The sequence below is a fragment of the Podarcis bocagei genome (genome assembly GCF_964188305.1).
Source record: "Podarcis bocagei genome assembly, chromosome: 2".
In the NCBI taxonomy this organism is placed as follows: Eukaryota; Metazoa; Chordata; class Lepidosauria; order Squamata; family Lacertidae; genus Podarcis; species Podarcis bocagei.
The window spans coordinates 74,193,130-74,211,422 of NC_138126.1; the positions used below are offsets into that span (position 1 = coordinate 74,193,130).

General features: G+C 46.6%; 1 long non-coding RNA gene across 2 annotated transcripts; it reads left to right on the forward strand.

Moving 5' to 3' along the window:
* Window positions 1–4,805: 4,805 nt before the first annotated feature.
* LOC308582505 lies at window positions 4,806–13,175 on the forward strand. Of its 2 annotated transcripts, none has more exons than XR_014005714.1 (3): window positions 4,806–5,166; window positions 10,506–10,558; window positions 12,540–13,175. It is a non-coding gene; the product is annotated as an uncharacterized lncRNA (long non-coding RNA). The 2 variants fall into 2 exon arrangements; XR_014005715.1 differs by lacking the exon at window positions 4,806–5,166 and adding an exon at window positions 9,210–9,295.
* Window positions 13,176–18,293: the final 5,118 nt, after the last annotated feature.

The following is an 18,293-nucleotide window of genomic DNA, read 5'->3' on the forward strand; positions in this document are numbered from 1 at the left end:
TCTAGTCTTCACTCACAGTATATTTGTATCTCAGGGGTGCCAACTTGAATAAGATATTGTGGAGGCCCAGATAAGCCCCGCTCACATAATCAATTACATGATGCAGTGCACACACACCATTTGAATAACAATGCCCATCAACTTTAGGAGGCCTGGCCCCCTCAAGTATTTTATTGTGGGGTCCAAAGCCCCCAAGGCCCCTAGGAGTTGGCTCCTATGTTGTATCTAATGTGTCTAGCAAAGTCCTTGCTCGCCTAATAATGGCCACTGAAACTCTTTCACTACCCCCACTCCCGCCAACTAGTTTTCATGGACTTTCATGGATCTTGCTGAGGGCCCCCCACCCATCTTTGCCCACTCCAGCCCTAAAATGTGAAATGGCATCATTAAACACCATCTCATCTCCTGGTATTCACATGTCACTTAGTGCTGATTGGCGCAGTCCCCTTCGCTTCCACTGTTCTGTGACCTCAGCCAAGCAGGGCTCGCTTGAACTTTTCATGCCAAGGGCATATGTTCTTCCTTGGATTCTCACGCTTGGAAATGCAGGAGCCAACAAATGTCCATTGCCCCTGGCTCTGAAGGCCTTACCAGCTGCTCAGAAAAAGGAGAAGATTGCAGGGGGGGGGGCACTGGAGTTGAGACAGCTCAATATATTTTGCTTTGGTGTGCTGAGTCATCCTTCCACATTTGCCTATGTGGGTGGGGGAGGCTGGATAGAAATTGGTGGCAGGGTGAGGCAGAGGGTTATTCTTCTTCTCCCACTCGCAAGCTGGGAGAAAAACGTCCTTCATTCTTGTCTTTCCAAAGCAGCTTGAGCCAAGAGCTGCAAAGAGCTTTGCAGCCACTGCAGTAAAGAACTTCAGCTAGATTTCGCATGCACCCTTTTTTAGTGTAGTTAAATAAACAATGTGTTTTGTTTTACTGGCCCTTGGCCGCCCTGTATGGTGCCAGTACTATAAAAGGCACAAATAATCTGTCCTTTAAAGTGACTAGTTCAGATCAAAAGAGCAAACATAATTGAAAGTGTGTGTGTGTGTATATTAAAATAAAAGGTGCCGACCATTAAAAAACAAATGAAAAAAGTGGCTCAAAAGGAGGGGGGTTGTGCTGTCAAGCTGATGCACATTTGGGCTGCTTCGGCAGGCAGGGAAATGGGACCCCGTGTCTCTGGCTGACAGAGGCAAAGTGTGTTGCAGAGATGACTCATTCATTTCACAGGGAAGATGATGCTATCTGCTGCGAGAGATCAGTTCTCCCGCTCTGCTTCTATCCTCCTCCCCCACCCCCTCAGGTGAACTTGCTACAGCATTCTCCTCCAGCAGTTATGAGCAGACAGATGACAGGGAGGAGGTGGGTAACGGACTGAGATTTAAGCAGGAAGCTCTGTCTGTTGTTAGCCTTTGTTAACAAGGAAACTGATCTCCCTCCTTCTCCCCCCCCCCAACACTCCCCCCCCCTCGCCTACTCAGGGAGCAGGGTTTGGAAAATTACTTGGGATTCTGGGCCCAAGGCCAAAATGCCAGATGTGTGTCAAAGGCAGAGCTAGCTAAGAACAGGGACAGGAGCCGCCATGCCAGGACAAACAGCCCCACTCCATGCTTCTCTAACTCAGTGTTTCCCAAACGTTTTTGGGCAACGGCACACCTGTTTACCGGAAAAAAATCGCGCGGCACACCACCATTAAAGCCCCGCCCCGTGACGTCAGCGCGCAGCGTCACGCCGGGAGGGACGCACAAAAGTGAAAGTTTTTTCCCTTCCCCTTGCCGGGGTGGGAGGAGGCAGCAGAGCGAGGGACTGAGGGACGGCGGCAGCTGAGGCGGCGGCGGCTGTTGTGCTGGTGGCGGCGATAGCGGGCGGAGGAGGAGCCGTCGCCGGGAGTTGCTGCTGCTGCTGTTGCTGCTGCTGCCCGGACATGCCGGCCTCCTCCTCCTCCGCTGTCTCGCAAGCAACCCACCCTCCCCCCGCTTCCCCAGACCGTCTCCCCCCCCCCACCGCCGTGTCCCCTACCTGTGCTGCAGCCCCACTAGCCCCAGCGTGATCACATGGGGCACGTCCAGCTCCGTGGGCCACAGGCCGGAGGCGATGCACCCGAACACGCCGCACTCCTCCCGAATCCCCAGCTCCTCGAATTCCATGGTGCCCGAGCGAACACGTGTTGTTGTCAGCGCAGCTGCTTCTGTTATTGCCGCTGCTGCCTCCTGCCGCCGCCGCCTGGGTTTGAGGGGGGGGCGGAGGAGGAGGAGAAGGAGGCGGCGGCCTCAGAGGCGCGAGTTCCTCTCCGCGCCCACCCCTTGCGCCCGCCTCATTTACATGCATTACGAAGGGGCGAAATTCCCCGCCTCGGGGCTGCTCCGCGTGGTGGAGTTGGTTTCCCCACCCCAGAGGAGCAGAGCAAGAGAGGTCGCCTTCGGGGCGGGGGGGGCTACTTTGTATCTGCCTTTGGACACAAGTTAGCTCCCGCTCGCTCTTTCTCTCTCCCCACAAGTTAACTTTGTTTCCCTCTCTCTTTCTCTCCGCGCGCGCGCGCTTCTGAGAGCGAGTTTTGCCCAGTGGCTCCGAGAGTGTAAACGGCTGGCTGAAGTGCTGAGGAGACCGCGAAGGGCGGAGGGAGCTGGGCTTTGCGCGCGACGGAAGGGGTTATTCCCCCCCCTTATGGAAACGGGGTTTGAGGGAATAAGGGGCAGGGAGGAGACTTCGGTTTTTGCGCGACTGAGCAGGGGAAGGGGGCGTCGGCGGGCGCTCGCCTCAGATTGGAGAAACGCTACCAAAGGGTTGTGAGGGGGGGGGGTGTGTTAAAAACATCCCTCCCTCCGTGGGTGGAGGAAAGGGGGCTGGGAGGCAGGATGTGGCCCCGGCGGAGAGTTTTAGGTGGCCCAACCCCTTCCCTTTCCCAATGAGGTGGAAGCATTGGCGGGTTTCTGCAACCGCGCCCCGCCCCCTTCCGCCGTCCGTGCCCCCCCCCTTCGTACGCAGCCCCAAAAGTGCCTCCGGACTCCGAACGCGCTTCTTTTTCGGGTCGCTTCCCTCTCGCGCGCTGCTCACTTGGTTTTGTTCTCTCCTAGGCGCCCGACTCGCCCGCCTCCCTCCCACGGCACACCAGCCGGTGTCTCACGGCACACTAGTGTGCCGCGGAACACCGGTTGGGAAACACTGCTCTAACTGGCTTAAACCAACTAGAGCTTTCTTTTCAGATTTGGGCAAGATTCTACCCTGGTGCCCGCAGCACTGACCTTGCTTGTACATTCCTCCCAGCAAGGATGATTTGATGTAGTGGCAGCAAGCAGTTATTATGGGGTGTATTTCCCCTGAGCATGCTGTCCTGTCTGTCAGCAATGTGTGAAAGGATAGCTTAGACTAAAGCTGAAATAAATGTTCTTCCCTCAAGTTCTCAAAATTGCCCCTTGAATTTTGTTGTTGAACATTCTCCTGCCTCTCAGTTGTCTAAATATTTCGTCTGCCCACTCTAAGAAGAATAGAGATGTTGTCTGGAAACAATGTGCAAATAAAGAGTTGCATTCTCTTCCCCGCCCCTCTCACATACCCCTCTCACACACAAATACACAAACCTTTTCCAATCCTGCTTGTCCCTACAGAAGTGGCTTTTCTTCTTTATTGTAGGTTGTTAGGCTTATGTTATGCACACCTGCATGCACTCTCTGGTTGAGCCTTCTGAACAGGAATATGAGGTAAAAATACAGACCATACTGTGGCACCAGAATCCACTGTTACAATCCTCACTTCTGTATAGTTAATCTAGAAACATAGTGCATTGTTAAGCTATTGAATTTGCCACCAACTTGGGCAACTTTAAATGGGGCTCCGGCGAATTCATGGACAGTAAAACTATAAATGGAGACTAGTCATGATGTCTGTATACAACCTCCAGTATCAGAAGTGATATGCTTCTGAATATCAGTTGCAGGAGGGGAGGACATGGGTGGGAAAACTGCTATTGTGTTAATGTCCTGTTTGTGGGCTTCCCACCTGTATCTGGTTCATCAACGAGAGAACAGGATGCCAAACCAGATGGGCCTTGGGCCTGCTAAAGAAGGGCTTTACTTATGTTCTTTTTATGTACTCGGGGCTGTTACTCCTGCTTGTTCTGTTCACCAACCCCACTTGCCTGCCCATCTGCTTCCCACACACCTAGCCAACCACTGCTCCCTTTACACTTGACCAACTCCCTCTCCCAGCACACCCCCACTCTATTTTAAAGGAGAGGGGCAGGCACATCTGAGAATGGATTGCCAAACCATTTTTGGAAGCACCTCCCACCCTCCTTTAAACAGTTTGCCTTGGCCCCCTGCCCTGCTTGCTCGATCACCTGCTTGCTGTTTTGTCTTCACGCTATTGGAGGCCACATAAACTGCAGCATGACAACAGCATCGCAATTTTATTATATAGCCCAGTAAGATAAGCAGAGAAACCATTGTTTATTGTTTGCATGCTGCTAATGTTTTCTGTCACTGTTCTGAGGGAGCTTATGCTGGTATTTTTTGTTTTTGTTTTCTCTGTATGAAATATTAATGTCCTCTATGATCTCCCTCTTCCTTTTCTATAGTATAATGTATTTATGCATATATATTTGGACCAATAGAGGCTGCTTGGAGACCCTTTGGGTCTCATAACTCAACACTACTGACAGTTCACTACTGTCATGGACTGACTGGATGCACAGGAGCGATGGGAGGCACCAGCTGGGGGAACCCCCAAAGGAACTCTGAAGGGAGGAAGGCTCAGAGCCAGGGAATTGTTGGTAGGTCGATGGTGAGTGGTCAGAGGGTGAAGAGGGAACAGACTTGGAGGAGGAGGTGTCAAAGCTGAAGAGGCAACAGTGAGCAAGAAGAGGCTCTGGCAGAGAGCAGTCCAGACTCAGAGGAAGGAGAGGAGTGGGGGCGAGAAGATAGAGATGAGGGAGGCTGCAGAAGAATCTAGGAAGTCTCCTACTCCTCCTGCAACCAGCTCCCCTCTTCCCATGTCTCCCAGAACATGCAGAGAAGTGAAGAGAGCAGAGTGAAGAGAGACAAGACAAAGGAGTCTTAGGCTGCTAGGAAAGGAACCGGAGGAGGAACCTTAGAGAGCGGTGGGAAGGCAGGGATCTTCAGTCCTCACAATTGCCTCATTGGAGCAAGACCTACTGGGAAGAGTTGTTCTGATTACTAGGTCTGTGCTGTTTTTGTTTCTTTGAATAAAGAATTAACTTCACTGATCAGGGTTTTTTTTTTATTACTGACTACAGCATGGGTAGGCAAACTAAGACCCAGGGCCCGGATCTAGCCCAATTGCCTTCTAAATCCAGCCTGCGGATGGTCTGGGAATCAGCGTGTTTTTACATAAGGAGAATGTGTCCTTTTATTTAAAATGCGTCTCTGGGTTATTTGTGGGTCATAGGAATTCATTCATTATTGTTTTTTTTCAAAATATAGTCTGGCCCCCAAAAGATCTGAGGGACAGTGGACCGGCCCCCTGCTGAAAAAGTTTGCTGATCCCTGGACTACAGCTCCTGACAACTGTTTTATTTTAATTTATTTCAGATTTTACAGTTTTAACTCATTTTTAAACTCATTTCAATCTCCTGTATACTGCATAGTCAAGTGGTATATAAATTGTTGAAAATAATTAATTAATTAAAAATATGATTCAGATTAAGATCTCAAGCATAAAGGTGAAGCGTCCATGCAAGTATCTGACAAGAGTAACTACGTAATTTATGGCTTAATTCTACCCTCCTTTTCAGAGGCTCTAGCACCAGGAAGAACATGCAGTGCATCTTCTCAATTGTGGGAACCACACACATCCAAGCTTATAAAGAGCTGCTTTACACCCAGATTAACAATCCACCCAGCACAGTCCTGAGTATTTTAACTGGCAACAGCTCATTAGAGTCTTTCCCAGAACTCCTACCTGAGAGATCCTTTCACCAGTATTAAACATGAGACTGCATAGATGCACAATTTAGCAAAATATAACTGAGATACGTACAGGTCCTGGCTTCTTATAAGCAACACAAAGTCTCTCTGTCTGACTGTCTCTTTTTCTCTGTCTCACACACAGCCTTTACTGTGCCAGCAGAATTGTGGCTGTTCTTAGGATGCTGCATGAGGACACAGGATTCTGGCAATGCACAATTATAGGGCCTGTTCACATATTTTGCACACAAAAGAACATTCTCCATCTTTCTCCCAAAATAGAGTCTTGTCAGGGAAGTTGTATGAAAATATACCTTTTTTTATTTCCAGAGAGAAAATACGAATTTTATTGATTGTAGGCAGGGGCTCTCCATGAAGTAACTGAGAGGCCCAACTGAAGTATTTATTGAATCATTCATTTATTTTTATTTTTATTTTTATTTTTGTATATGTACTACAGTCTACCTTTCAGCCAGGAGTCTAGTAATGTTATTATTAAGTAGTGGGTTGACATAGCAGCCGGCACAGCGATTTCTTCAAGTAGCTCTTTTATTAAGATAAGCTGGAATAGAACTGACTGCGAACAGCTCAGCCGGCCTGTATTTATAGGCAGCCGGCTGTCAACATTGTAACACAACAGCTCAGAGTTCCCGCCTAAACTAACTGCCGCGGACCTGAGTGAAAACTATCTACAGACCTGAGTGAAAACTATATACAGTATCCCCCTGTTGGCCCAGGGTGAAAATACACTACATAACACCCCTCCCCACCGAGATAAGGCGTTAGTTACAATCGTAATGGTTTCCTTATATACAGCACTACGCGTAATGGTTCAATTAGGCACAAAAGCATATCGGTTACATTTCCCATACTTAGACCAACAGTGATACCTGTCCAACAACGTAGTCCTTTAAATGAGTTGGCCGCTTGGAAACTCTGCCAGACCGCCGGGGACTGGTAGCCAAGTCCGGAGGGCCACACAGTTCTCGCTGAGGCTGTGGTGCGACCCTAGGTGGCGTTGGAACCAACTCCCCTGGATCCACTGCTGTGGGTGGAGCCTCCGCAAGTGGAGTGGTCTGAGTCTGTTCTGAGACGGCTTGGTTCGGCTCCACGCTGGCAGTTTGCGAGGGAGGTGTAGGTGGGGCCTCACCATCTGTACGTGTCTCTTCTGGAGCCGCAAGCGCAGTTGGGGGCACCTCGGTAGTGTCTAAGTCGCCAACCCTGCGCCTAAGCTGGTCTATGTGCCGTCGCCACAAACGTCCGTCTTCGAGTGCCACCTGGTACGAGCGAGGTCCAGTGACTCCCACTACTGTGGCTGGCACCCAAGGGATGTCCCCCACATAGTTCCGGGCAAAGACCTGGTTTCCTGGGACAAATGACCGTGGCGCGTTGGCACAGCCTGGGGGTTCAGCCACGGCAAAGTCTGGGTGTAGCCGGTCGAGCGGTGACCTGAGGCGGCGGCCCATAAGCAGTTCAGCAGGACTCCTCCCTGTGGCCGCATGAGGCGTGATGTGTTGCACGAACAAGTATTCGGCGACCCGCTCATGCCAGTCTCCCCGGTCCAGGCGCGCCAGTGCCTCTTTTGTCGAGCGCACCATTCTTTCCGCTTGCCCGTTGCTGGATGGATGAAAAGGTGCCGTTAGGGCATGGCGGATGCCCAGTCCCAAAAGATACCGCTCAAACGTGCCTGACGTGAACTGCGGTCCGTTGTCAGAGACAAGGACATCAGGACACCCATGCGTTGCAAACAGGCCTCGCAGCACCCGGATGACAGCTTCGGTAGTGGTGGAGGGCATCAGGGGGACCTCCAGCCATTTGGAATAGGCGTCCACCACTACCATAAAGGTCCGACCGTGAAAAGGGCCAGCCAGATCGATGTGTACCCTCGACCAGGGTGTCTTTGGCGTCTCCCAGGTGTGTCCCTTAGCTGCCGGTGGTGCAGGCCTCGACTCTTGGCACGCTTGACAGGCGGATACCCAGGCAGTGATGGCATCGTCCATATTAGGCCACCAGACGTAACACCGAGCCAACGCCTTCATTTTGACAATTCCCGGGTGGCCAACGTGCAGAGCCTCCAGGACGCGCTGACGGAGTCCCTGGGGAATCACGACGCGGTCTCCCCACAGCAGACAGCCGTGATGAGCTGAGAGTTCATGTTGTCTGGTTGCGAAGGGCTGGAACTCCGATGCAAAAGGCCCTTGTGGCCACCCCCTCCACACCCAGTTGAGCACCCGGCTGATGGTGCGATCCTGGGCAGACGCGGAGGCCACAGTGGCAGCCGATACAGGCGCTGCCGGAAGATCCTCAATCAGAAGGAGCGATGAAGCTGGAGCCGGGTCTTCCACAAATGCTGGAAGAGGGCAACGGCTGAGGGCGTCGGCATGGCCCATCGATTTTCCCGGGCGATGGATGAGCCGGTAGTGGTAGGCAGCCAGGAAAACAGTCCATCGCAGCATGCGCGGTGAGAGGACCGGTGGAGTCGGACGATCACCGGCGAGGAGGCCCAGGAGTGGCTTGTGGTCAGTGATGAGGTCAAAAGTCCTGCCATAGAGGTATTCATGGAACCTCTTCACTCCAGCCACAAGTGCCAATGCCTCCTTGTCGAGCTGGCTGTAATTCCGTTCCGTCGGAGATAGTGTCCTGGAAAAGTAGGCGAGCGGTGCTTCTCTTCCATCTGGGAAACGGTGACTAAGGACAGCACCGATGCCAAAATGTGAGGCGTCGCAGGCAAGGACCAGCGGCCTGGATTCACTGTACTGTACCAGTACACTGTCTGAAGAAAGGAGAGCCTTGACTGCGTTGAAGGCCGCCGTCTCTCGATGACCCCAGGCCCAAGGCGTCTTAGTGCTAAGGAGTCGGTGAAGAGGCTCTGCCACAGTGGCTTTGTGGGGCAGGAACATGTTATAAAAGTTCAGCAGCCCCAGGAATGCCTGCAACTCCGTTTTGTCCTTTGGGGTGGGGGCCTGCTGGATAGCGCGGATCTTGGATGTGGTTGGATGAAGGCCGGAGGCATCGATAAGATAGCCCAGGAACTCTACCTGTGGAACGGCAATCAGGCACTTCTCCCTCTTTACCTTGAGCCCGGCCTCCTGGAACCTGGTCAGCACGGCACGGAGGCGCTCGAACAGCTGCTGGTGTGATTCTGCAGACACCAAGACGTCATCAAAATATGGTACCACGCCCGGAAGCCCTTGCAGGAGACGCTCCATAAGGCTTTGGAAGATGCCAGGAGCCACACTCACTATATACAGTATCCCCCTGTTGGCCCAGGGTGAAAATACACTACATAACAGTTATCATTAACAAAGATGTCAGGGGTAGGAATACATAGTCTTGCAAGAGATGTTCAACAGAAATAAATATGGTGCAAGTTAGCTAACAAAGTAAGAGTTATTCATTTCATTTATTTATGAAATGTATATCCCACTCTTCTTCGTAAAGGACCCCAGGTCCACTATTCTGATGATTGTTTCAAATCTGGAGAGTCATACTTTTAGGGCGGGGGTTAGTTTCATCCCAAACGAAGGGAAAGAAGTCATGGAAATGGATGGTGTCTTTGTGATCACCTGTGTGTTTGCAACTGTGCTAATTGAGGGAATAATAATAATAATATTTTTTATTTATACCCCGCCCTCCCCAGCCAAGGCTGGGCTCAGAGCGGCTAACAAGCAATAATAAAAACAAGTTGAATGAATACAACTTAAAAACGAAATTAAAATACAACATTAAAATATTGAAACGTTAAAATATTAAAATGCAGCCTCATCACAGGAGGAGAAAGGAAAAGAAAAAAGAAAGAGGGGGAGGGAATCAAATTGGCTCCAAGCCAAAGGCCAGGCGGAACAACTCTGTCTTACAGGCCCTGCAGAAAGAAATCAGATCCCGCAGGGCCCTGGTCTCATGAGGCAGAGCGTTCCACCAGGTTGGAGCCAGAGTTGAAAAGGCCCTGGCTCTGGTTGAAGCCAATCTAACTTCCTTAGGGCCCGGGACCACTAGGGTGTTGCTATTTATGGACCATATTTATAGAGATCCATCTAGCCCAAGCAGTGCTGCTTCACACAATCTCCAGGCTCCAATAAGCTCATCATATTGCTTTTCACAAACATCTCTTTATAACACCCAACTTTGCCCATGTACAACAGTTTTTCTACAATGCTCACACAACTTTTTCTCCTGGGTCATTGATGGTTTGAATGCCCCAGCACCTCATTGGGCCCCACACAGAAGAATTAAATGTTTTGTTATTGTTTTTTAAAAAACAAACTTGCAATTGATGCCAGATAGTAATGCGAAAAGGTCACACCCATTGCTTTAGTGCTGACTAAAATGTGATTAAATTTGGTGCCACAGTCCTGCTCTGTATGAACTGCATATTTGATGTTACAGCAATACAGCATTTCAGTGTGCTTTGTATATTTCCTATGAACTGTGGCTGAAACAGATGGGCTAAAATTTATTATAGTGCTGATGACACAAGAGGAAGGGAGGGTTCGTATACCATTCAGACAGTGTCATTAGTGTCCTTGAGAGTGACTTCACAGCCGGATGAAAGATATTGCTTCTTCACATACAACTGTTTCCTTTCCTCCATAGGTATTGCCAAACACAAATAATGTCTGAAGACATTAGAAGTAATTGTCAAGGAGGTGAGTACTGAAAATAATTTGCAATTCTGCTGCTGTTTTTTTGATGCCAACCAGCCAAGCGTAAGAGACTTCAGTTCAATTTTATGAAAGTGCAAATTTAAAAATAGACCCTGGAGTCAAGGGATATTGACTGTGCCAAGGATAAAACATTTTGCAGCCCTGGCCCATATTACGTGACTAAGGCTGGTAAGCAAATGTCACTTTCTCAGACCAACAGCTTGCCACTTTTTTTTTTTTTACACGGATCTCACACTGATATCAAGAATATCAGATATAATTAAAGAAGCCACACACAGGGCTACAGCAAAGCATCCCATCAGATTTCATTCTTAACAAAGTATTTAATCTGATTAAACAAAGGAAGTCTTTCCAAGGTGATCAAAGAGTCTAAGATTTAGGATTCACATGAAAACAAAACTCAAGACTAAAAAGAGGTGCCAGCAGGAATCATAGCAGGTAGTACAAAATATGAGAGCCAGTGAGGTCCATTAACATAATTTGTTTGGGTCATGCAGGCAGTCAGTCAGTCAGTCAGTCAGTCAGTTAGTTTTATTGCACATAGCCAAAGGCTGCCGCAATGTACACAGAATCATTCAACAGTTAAAGGGAAATATGCTGGGTTAATACAAAAAACTTAAAACATTTACCGGTATATTATCAAGACATTACCTACTCTAAACAGAGTTATAGAAGTACCATAATATACAAGCTAAGACTTTAAACAATAAAATTTATAGGCTAAAATCACCACATGGCCACTAATATATTAAAAATAATGTTAATTAATACAATGTACAATTATATTTGGAGTTTGGTGATAAAGAGAGAATATAGCTTGATGTAGGTAGGGCCAAATAAATTCATCTCCTTTACAGTTGGTGGCTATCTTGGCTATATAATTTGCTATATAATTTTCCTAGCGGCAGTTGCAAAGAGTGCTACACGCCAGGTCACATACTTATCTATGTCTGCGAGGAGATATAAAATCATGTCAGGGGGGTTCTTGCCAGGGGACCTTGTCATTGTAGGTGCTAAAAATTATTCTCTTGCTTCATTATATAAGGAGCAGTGCAAGATATAATGCGTAAGGTCCTCTATTTCAGGACATCCCCTAATGCAAACACGTTTGTTTGTTGGTATGCCTCTGTGTCTCCCATTTCTATTATCAGAGTTTATTGTATTTAATAGTAACTCTGTAAAAGCTTTCTGAAGTTGTACAAAAGTCAGTTCATTAAAATAAGGTGTTTGTTCATGGGCCTCTCTAAGTTTAAAATATAATGGGGCGCATGTGGATGTGTACATAAAGTTTAGGTCATTTTTAATTGCTACTGCCCTTACAGTTTGTTTAAAAATATTTATCTGTGAATATAAGGGAAGTTCTTTGATCTCAGTCACTGAGAGGTCATATTTGCCCATCAGTTGGGCAGCGTGATGTACCCAGTTTTTAAGGGATAATCCATTTGAGAGCTCAATCAGGCATTTTTTTTGTAGTGTAGTGTTGTCCATCTGTTGAATTCTAAACCAGTAGCAGAGGATCTATTTGGCTCTCTATGCTCAACATCCGAGTTTCCAAACTGAGGGTCATGCAGTCAGCTCTTGCCTCATCGTGTGGTGCTACTGGGTGTCACAAACTTTCAGAGTCAGTTATCCCAGAGTCAGGGCAATTTAAAGATAGCATCAGCATTAACTTTTGCTTCTCTAGTTTGTATGGAACTTCCTCATTGTTACCCTAATAAGTAACTTGTTTGCATTTTAGAATCACTCCTAGTTGGCTTTTTGGTAAGTTGCAGGAATAACACAGCTGAGTGTTTCTGCGGAGAGGCAAATTTCTGTAGGTGAGGCCCTAGTTAAAATGTTCATGCAATGAAGTTTAAACTTTGGACAGATTCACTCCTAATTAGAGCCAAGGTCATGGTATGATGGCTGTGAGACGAGCTCAGGATCCTGGGCCGGCTCATCCCTGCTCATTTTCTGTCCTCAGAACATCCTGTTTTGGAGCTTCCTGCTGGTGGGGAAACTGCCAATAGGCCTCTCATCTGCAAGTTCAGCCAGCAGAGCTGAATAGAGGAACACCTCGCCCAGCCCAGCGTAAGGAGGTTTGGACTGCTCTGCCTGACAAGAGAATTAGTCACTGGACCCTGTTTTATGCACTCAAATGCAGTATTGGTTTGAAAATGTGAGCTGCCATATCTTAACAGAACTTTAGAAACGGAGATGAGTCAGGCTGCAGTCTGGACTCTTGACAGAAATTTCGTAAACCTGACTTGGCTTGCCAAAAAAGCTGAAGAAACCAACTTGCGTTGACTTCAGCCCCTAAAAAATGGTCCTTTGTCAAAGGAGTTGTGACTGGTTACACTTGCCAGAATCTGCTGAAAAACTCAGCTTGTTCAGATGAATATAAAAAAAATTGCAAAATGAAGTGATCCCAAAGTTCCCTTTCCCCTTCACTTGCTAACTAAGCCAACTGTGTTGCTACATCCAGAATGGCTCAAGCAAATTAATAAAAAGGCCCGATTCATTCATTACCCTTGTTATGAAGCTGTTGCCCCAAATCTGCTCGCTCATGGCTCACTCCCACACCACATAGATAACTTTTTATTCATTCATTCATTCATTCATACATACATACATACATACATTTATTTTCATTTATGAATTGCTTCCCATAAAACATCCTGAAGCAATGTAACAATAAAAACACAATTGTAGTCCAATCTATATAAAGACTTGGATAAAAACCTCCACTTGTTGGAAGAGGAAGATACTGAATAGGTCCTGGAAAGATGCTCCCCCAAAACGGATATTTAGGTAGCGTCAAACTGAGTGCTGTCCTATTTACAGGTATCTGAGGCTAGGGATTTATACCCAAACAAAGATGATAGAAAAAGAAGATAATTATAAATGTAGTTTTTAACAACACTGCACAGCAGCATGTATATCTAGGTACAGTGTCAGGCACACAAAAGAATATTCAAACATACTCACATACTCACACTTCTGTCTTAAATAAGAATTCTAAACTAAAAAGGAGGGAATAGCACTAAAAACAGAGAGTGTTGCAAAGTTCACCTCTTCTAGTGCCGGCTAAAGTACTCCATATATATATATGTATCTCTCTTCACTCAAGTGCCCATTAATGAAGCCTTGACAGCCATTCAAAACAAATACAATCCCCCCAAATACATCCTGGACCTGACCAACCACTGCCTAACCAACACGTACTTCATCCACAATGGACAAAGATACAAACAGATAGAAGGAGCGCCTATGGGATCACCCCTCTCACCGGTCATCGCAAATTTGTACATGGAACACTTTGAAACCAATGCTTTAGACAAGTCAGAACACAAACCCAAACTTTGGCTCAGATATGTTGACGACACCTTTGTAATTTGGCCACACGGGAAAGAAAAACTAGACAGCTTCCTCACACATCTCAACAGCCTACACCCCAAAATACAATTTACTATGGAAATAGAAGCCAACAACCAACTTCCCTTCCTTGACGTCCTAATCTACAAAAAACCTGATGGCTCCCTAGGACACACTATCTACCAGAAAAAAAAACACACACCAACCGCTACTTACATGCACAATCACACCACCACCCTGCACAAATAAACTCCGTAGCCAAGACTCTCATCTCCAGAACCAAACGCCTGGCTGACAAAGACCACTTGACAACTGAGTTACAGAATCTCTCAAATGTGTTAATCGCCAATGGATACCAGCAAAACAGGGTTACGAAGCTAATCCAAAAAGAAACACCCCCCAAAAACCAAGACACAGAAGAAAACAATGGCATGGCCCTCCTTCCTTATATCAAGGGCACTACAGACAAAATCAGCAAAATCCTCCATAAACACAATATCAAAACAGCCTTTTGCACCAACCAAAAAATAGCCAATATCCTCAGAAACCCCAAAGATAAAATCCAGTTGGAAAACCAAGGGGTCTATGAAATACCCTGCAAAGTCTGCCCAGCCACGTACATTGGACAAACAAACAGACGAATAAATGCACGTATCGCAGAACACAAGAATGCCGTCAAAAAAGAAGAAAAAAACCTCCTCTCTTTTCCAACACATGAAAGAAACAGGACACGAAATTAATTTTGCAGATTCCAAATTGCTCTTTAACATGGAACATCACCACAAGAGAATAATCATGGAAGCCATCGAGATAGAGAAACACCCTCACAACATGAACAAGCGTGACGACACGTCCCGCCTGCCAGACATCTGGAAATTAGCCCTCCCCACAAAAACCGACACCAGGACCAGAGGCACACAGAACGCCATCACCTATCAACCACACCAGACCCAAACCCAGACCCTCTCCACAGATAAATTACAGACTCCATCCGGTAGCCAAACCATAGTGGCACCTCCGGATGCTGCACCCCCCTGCAATCCCTACACAGATCTGGCTGGCACAGGGCACAAAACCACAGCTCGCCCCTATACACGAAGCCAAGCCAGAGCACAACTCAGTGCAGTACAGCCATCTTCTCAGAAAAATCTCTTCACAAGCTCAAAAGGTCAAGACACGAAAGCTATAGCAACTAATCCACACTTAATGACCCACCTAAGTGGTACTCAGAATATCACTCAAGATATCACTCAAGATATCCCCCAAGTAATTAAGGAACAAAAGAAGAAAAGGCACAATAACCTGGGAACTTCTTCTCTGCACCACACCCCCTCAACAGTATTTATAGGAACTCAAACACTGAGACCCTGCTCTGTTCCAGTAACAAGAAGCCGAAAGCACCAGCCTGAAGATGACGAGTGAGACCTCGTCGAAACGTCGCCTAGACACCCCAACTCTTACACGGGAAGACACCCGAAGACACCAAAACCTATATATATATATATATATATATATATAAAATTTTTATTAAATTTTCTCTTTTACTATTTTGAATACTTACTTAAACATCCTTATAATATCAATATTTTCCCTTCTTCTCTTTCCATGGTTCATTTTGCATACCATATATCCCTGCATATTTTACATAAACTAAAACATTCAGTATTCCATTATTACATCCATCAAAACTTATTTACACTGTTGTATTTATCTTAATGCTGCCAGCGTTTTCAAGTGCACACAATTCCCCTCCGTATATTTAATAAACATTTTCCAATCTTCTCTTTTCCAATAAAGTATTCTTCTTCTCTTTTTCTATATGTTAGGTTTGCAAGCTGCGCATATTCCATCAGCTTAAGTTGCCATTCTTCTTTAGTTGGGACCTTGCTCATTTTCCATTCTGGCTAAAGTACTCCTGACACCATGTGAGTGTAGACAATAAAAGAGCTGTGAGTGACCCAGGCATTTTGCTCAGGAGTCTATGGCCAAAGAGATTTCAGGTCTTTATTAGTAAAACAGGGTCACAGGCACAGACCCTTCGCTGAGCTTTAGGTTTGAAGTCCAGCAGCAAGTTTGAAGGTGTTCCTGGGGTGCACAGAGAGGAAACCCAGAGGGGATCTCCAGAAAGATGGCATATAGACACAGAAGTCATGGAGATGACACACACACAGAGCAAGGTTAAAATCTGGGCTTGCAAGGGTTTGTAGGGGATTCAAAAGTGTGTCTCAGTGAGTTGGCATGATAACCAATGAGAAGGGGGCAAAATCCAGGTAGATGTGCTTGCACATAGGGGAAGGGTTTCAGGAGAGAAGAACCCAATCTTAAAGGTAAGAAGTAGATTGGGACATGTCCACAACAAGGGTGACTCATCCAGGATGTTTGCATAGTGGACAGTCCTCCTGAATGGATTTACCTATTAAGAACAATGACTGTGGCAAACAGCTTTCTGGTGAGTCATGCTGTTTTACCTACAGATGCTATTGTTCTGCTGATCTGCATCTACATTTTTGTGGATTTTCTGATTGATGGAGGAAATTTGTCTTCAGATGCAGGGGCTTTTAGATGCCAGAAGTCTGCCCCAGCTAACCTATTGTTTTCCAGTCATTTTATCTTATTAGAATTATTGCATGTTGGCTTTCTAGTGAGTCAGACGAACTTTCTGGATCCTCGATGCTGGCAAAAAGATCAAGCATAGAAAAACCAATGGCAATACTACACCTAAGGTCAAGCCAGGGTCTTTCGCATTAGCCAAACTCATCCTTGGTTCACTCCTGACACAACATGGAGGCTAACAACTAAAACCTCATATCAGGAGCTCCAAAGCGCAGGTGAAGGCACAATTCTAACATCACACAGAATGAACCTCCTGATCAGATTGCATTTGTAGGGATGTCCTTGTTGCAGATATTGTGCAGTTTGAAGTGCCTAGATGCAATAAATTTGACTCCTTTTGGAAATGAAGCATTGTCCAGACCCATGAAAATGTTATTCAAATTTTACTAGCAGAACTGTGCAAAATAAAACAGAAGCATCAAAGATGCAACCAAAAATATCCAAAAATATCCATAGGCACTGGCTCAGCATCTTACAAAATATGACCTATAAGCAAAGGTCTCTCTTTCTCCTCTCCACCGCCTGCATTCCAGCCTGCATTGGCTCCCTTCAGGAGAGCTTCCTTTACATCTTCACTCCATGGAGTTTGGGAGAAAAGGACTCAAAGGCAACTCCCTTCAAAATAGAGATTCGCAACTCAATACCTTCATCACCTGATCAAAGGTTCACTCACATGTTAGCTGCCAGAGAACAACCATCAGTTAATAATTAACTCAGCAAGAGCTCAGAGTACTCTCCTTGTCTTTAATATAGCCCCATTTTTTTGGGGGGGGGGGACACACACCAAGTTAAACCTTTTCACCAACACACATTTAGCTATTTTTCATTTTAGAACTTCATTAATATACAGGTGTTCTCATTTCAGTGTCAATTAAGTCAATTGTACTTAACAGTTCTCACCTGTGGAGTGCAGTGATCAGTTGGGTATGGAAGGGATAAGGCAATATTTCAGGTACCCTGGTACTGAGCTGTATAAGGCTTTATATAGCAGTACCAGCACCCTGAACTTAGCCCAGTGTGGATGTTTGGAGCACATGAGTAGCCAGGATCACATGGATACCTCCTGAGCAAGCATGGGCAGCCAACCCTAAGAGACAGTGGCCTGGGTAAGTACCCACGAGTCAAACTGCTTATGAGATCCTGATAACTATAAGTTACTAATGGAATGTGTGAGCCAGCCCTGTGGAGCTACTTTGCAGTAGCAACTGTACCACAATCCTAATGGGGCCTGCCCTGAATGGATTAGCTGGGGTAATTAAAATGGGCGACACCATGCTACAACTTCCTTCTGAACAAGCAGCTTCTGCTTGGAATTGTGCCCAGGTGGTGCTGATTTATGGCAGCTACCATAACACTCGTGAACAAGGCCAAACAGGCCCCTCAGAATGATTAATGTGAACTGTCTGGTTGAGGAAAGAACATCCATATGAAATTGCATGTTCCCACCATGACTTCGTATTTCCCCAAATGATCACTGGTCACAGTGAAGTTTTAAAGGGAACATTTTCAGTTAACCAGCTTGGGGGAGAGGTCTTACACCAGGGGTAGGCAACCTAAGGCCTGGGGGCCAGATGCGGTCCAATCGCCTTCTAAATCCGGCCCACAGACGGTCCGGGAATCAGCGTGTTTTTATATGAGTAGAATGTGTGCTTTTATTTAAAATGCATCTCTGGGTTATTTGTGGGGCATTTTTTTTTCTTTCAAAATATACTCCAGCCCACCACATGGTCCCACGGCTGAAAAAGTTTGC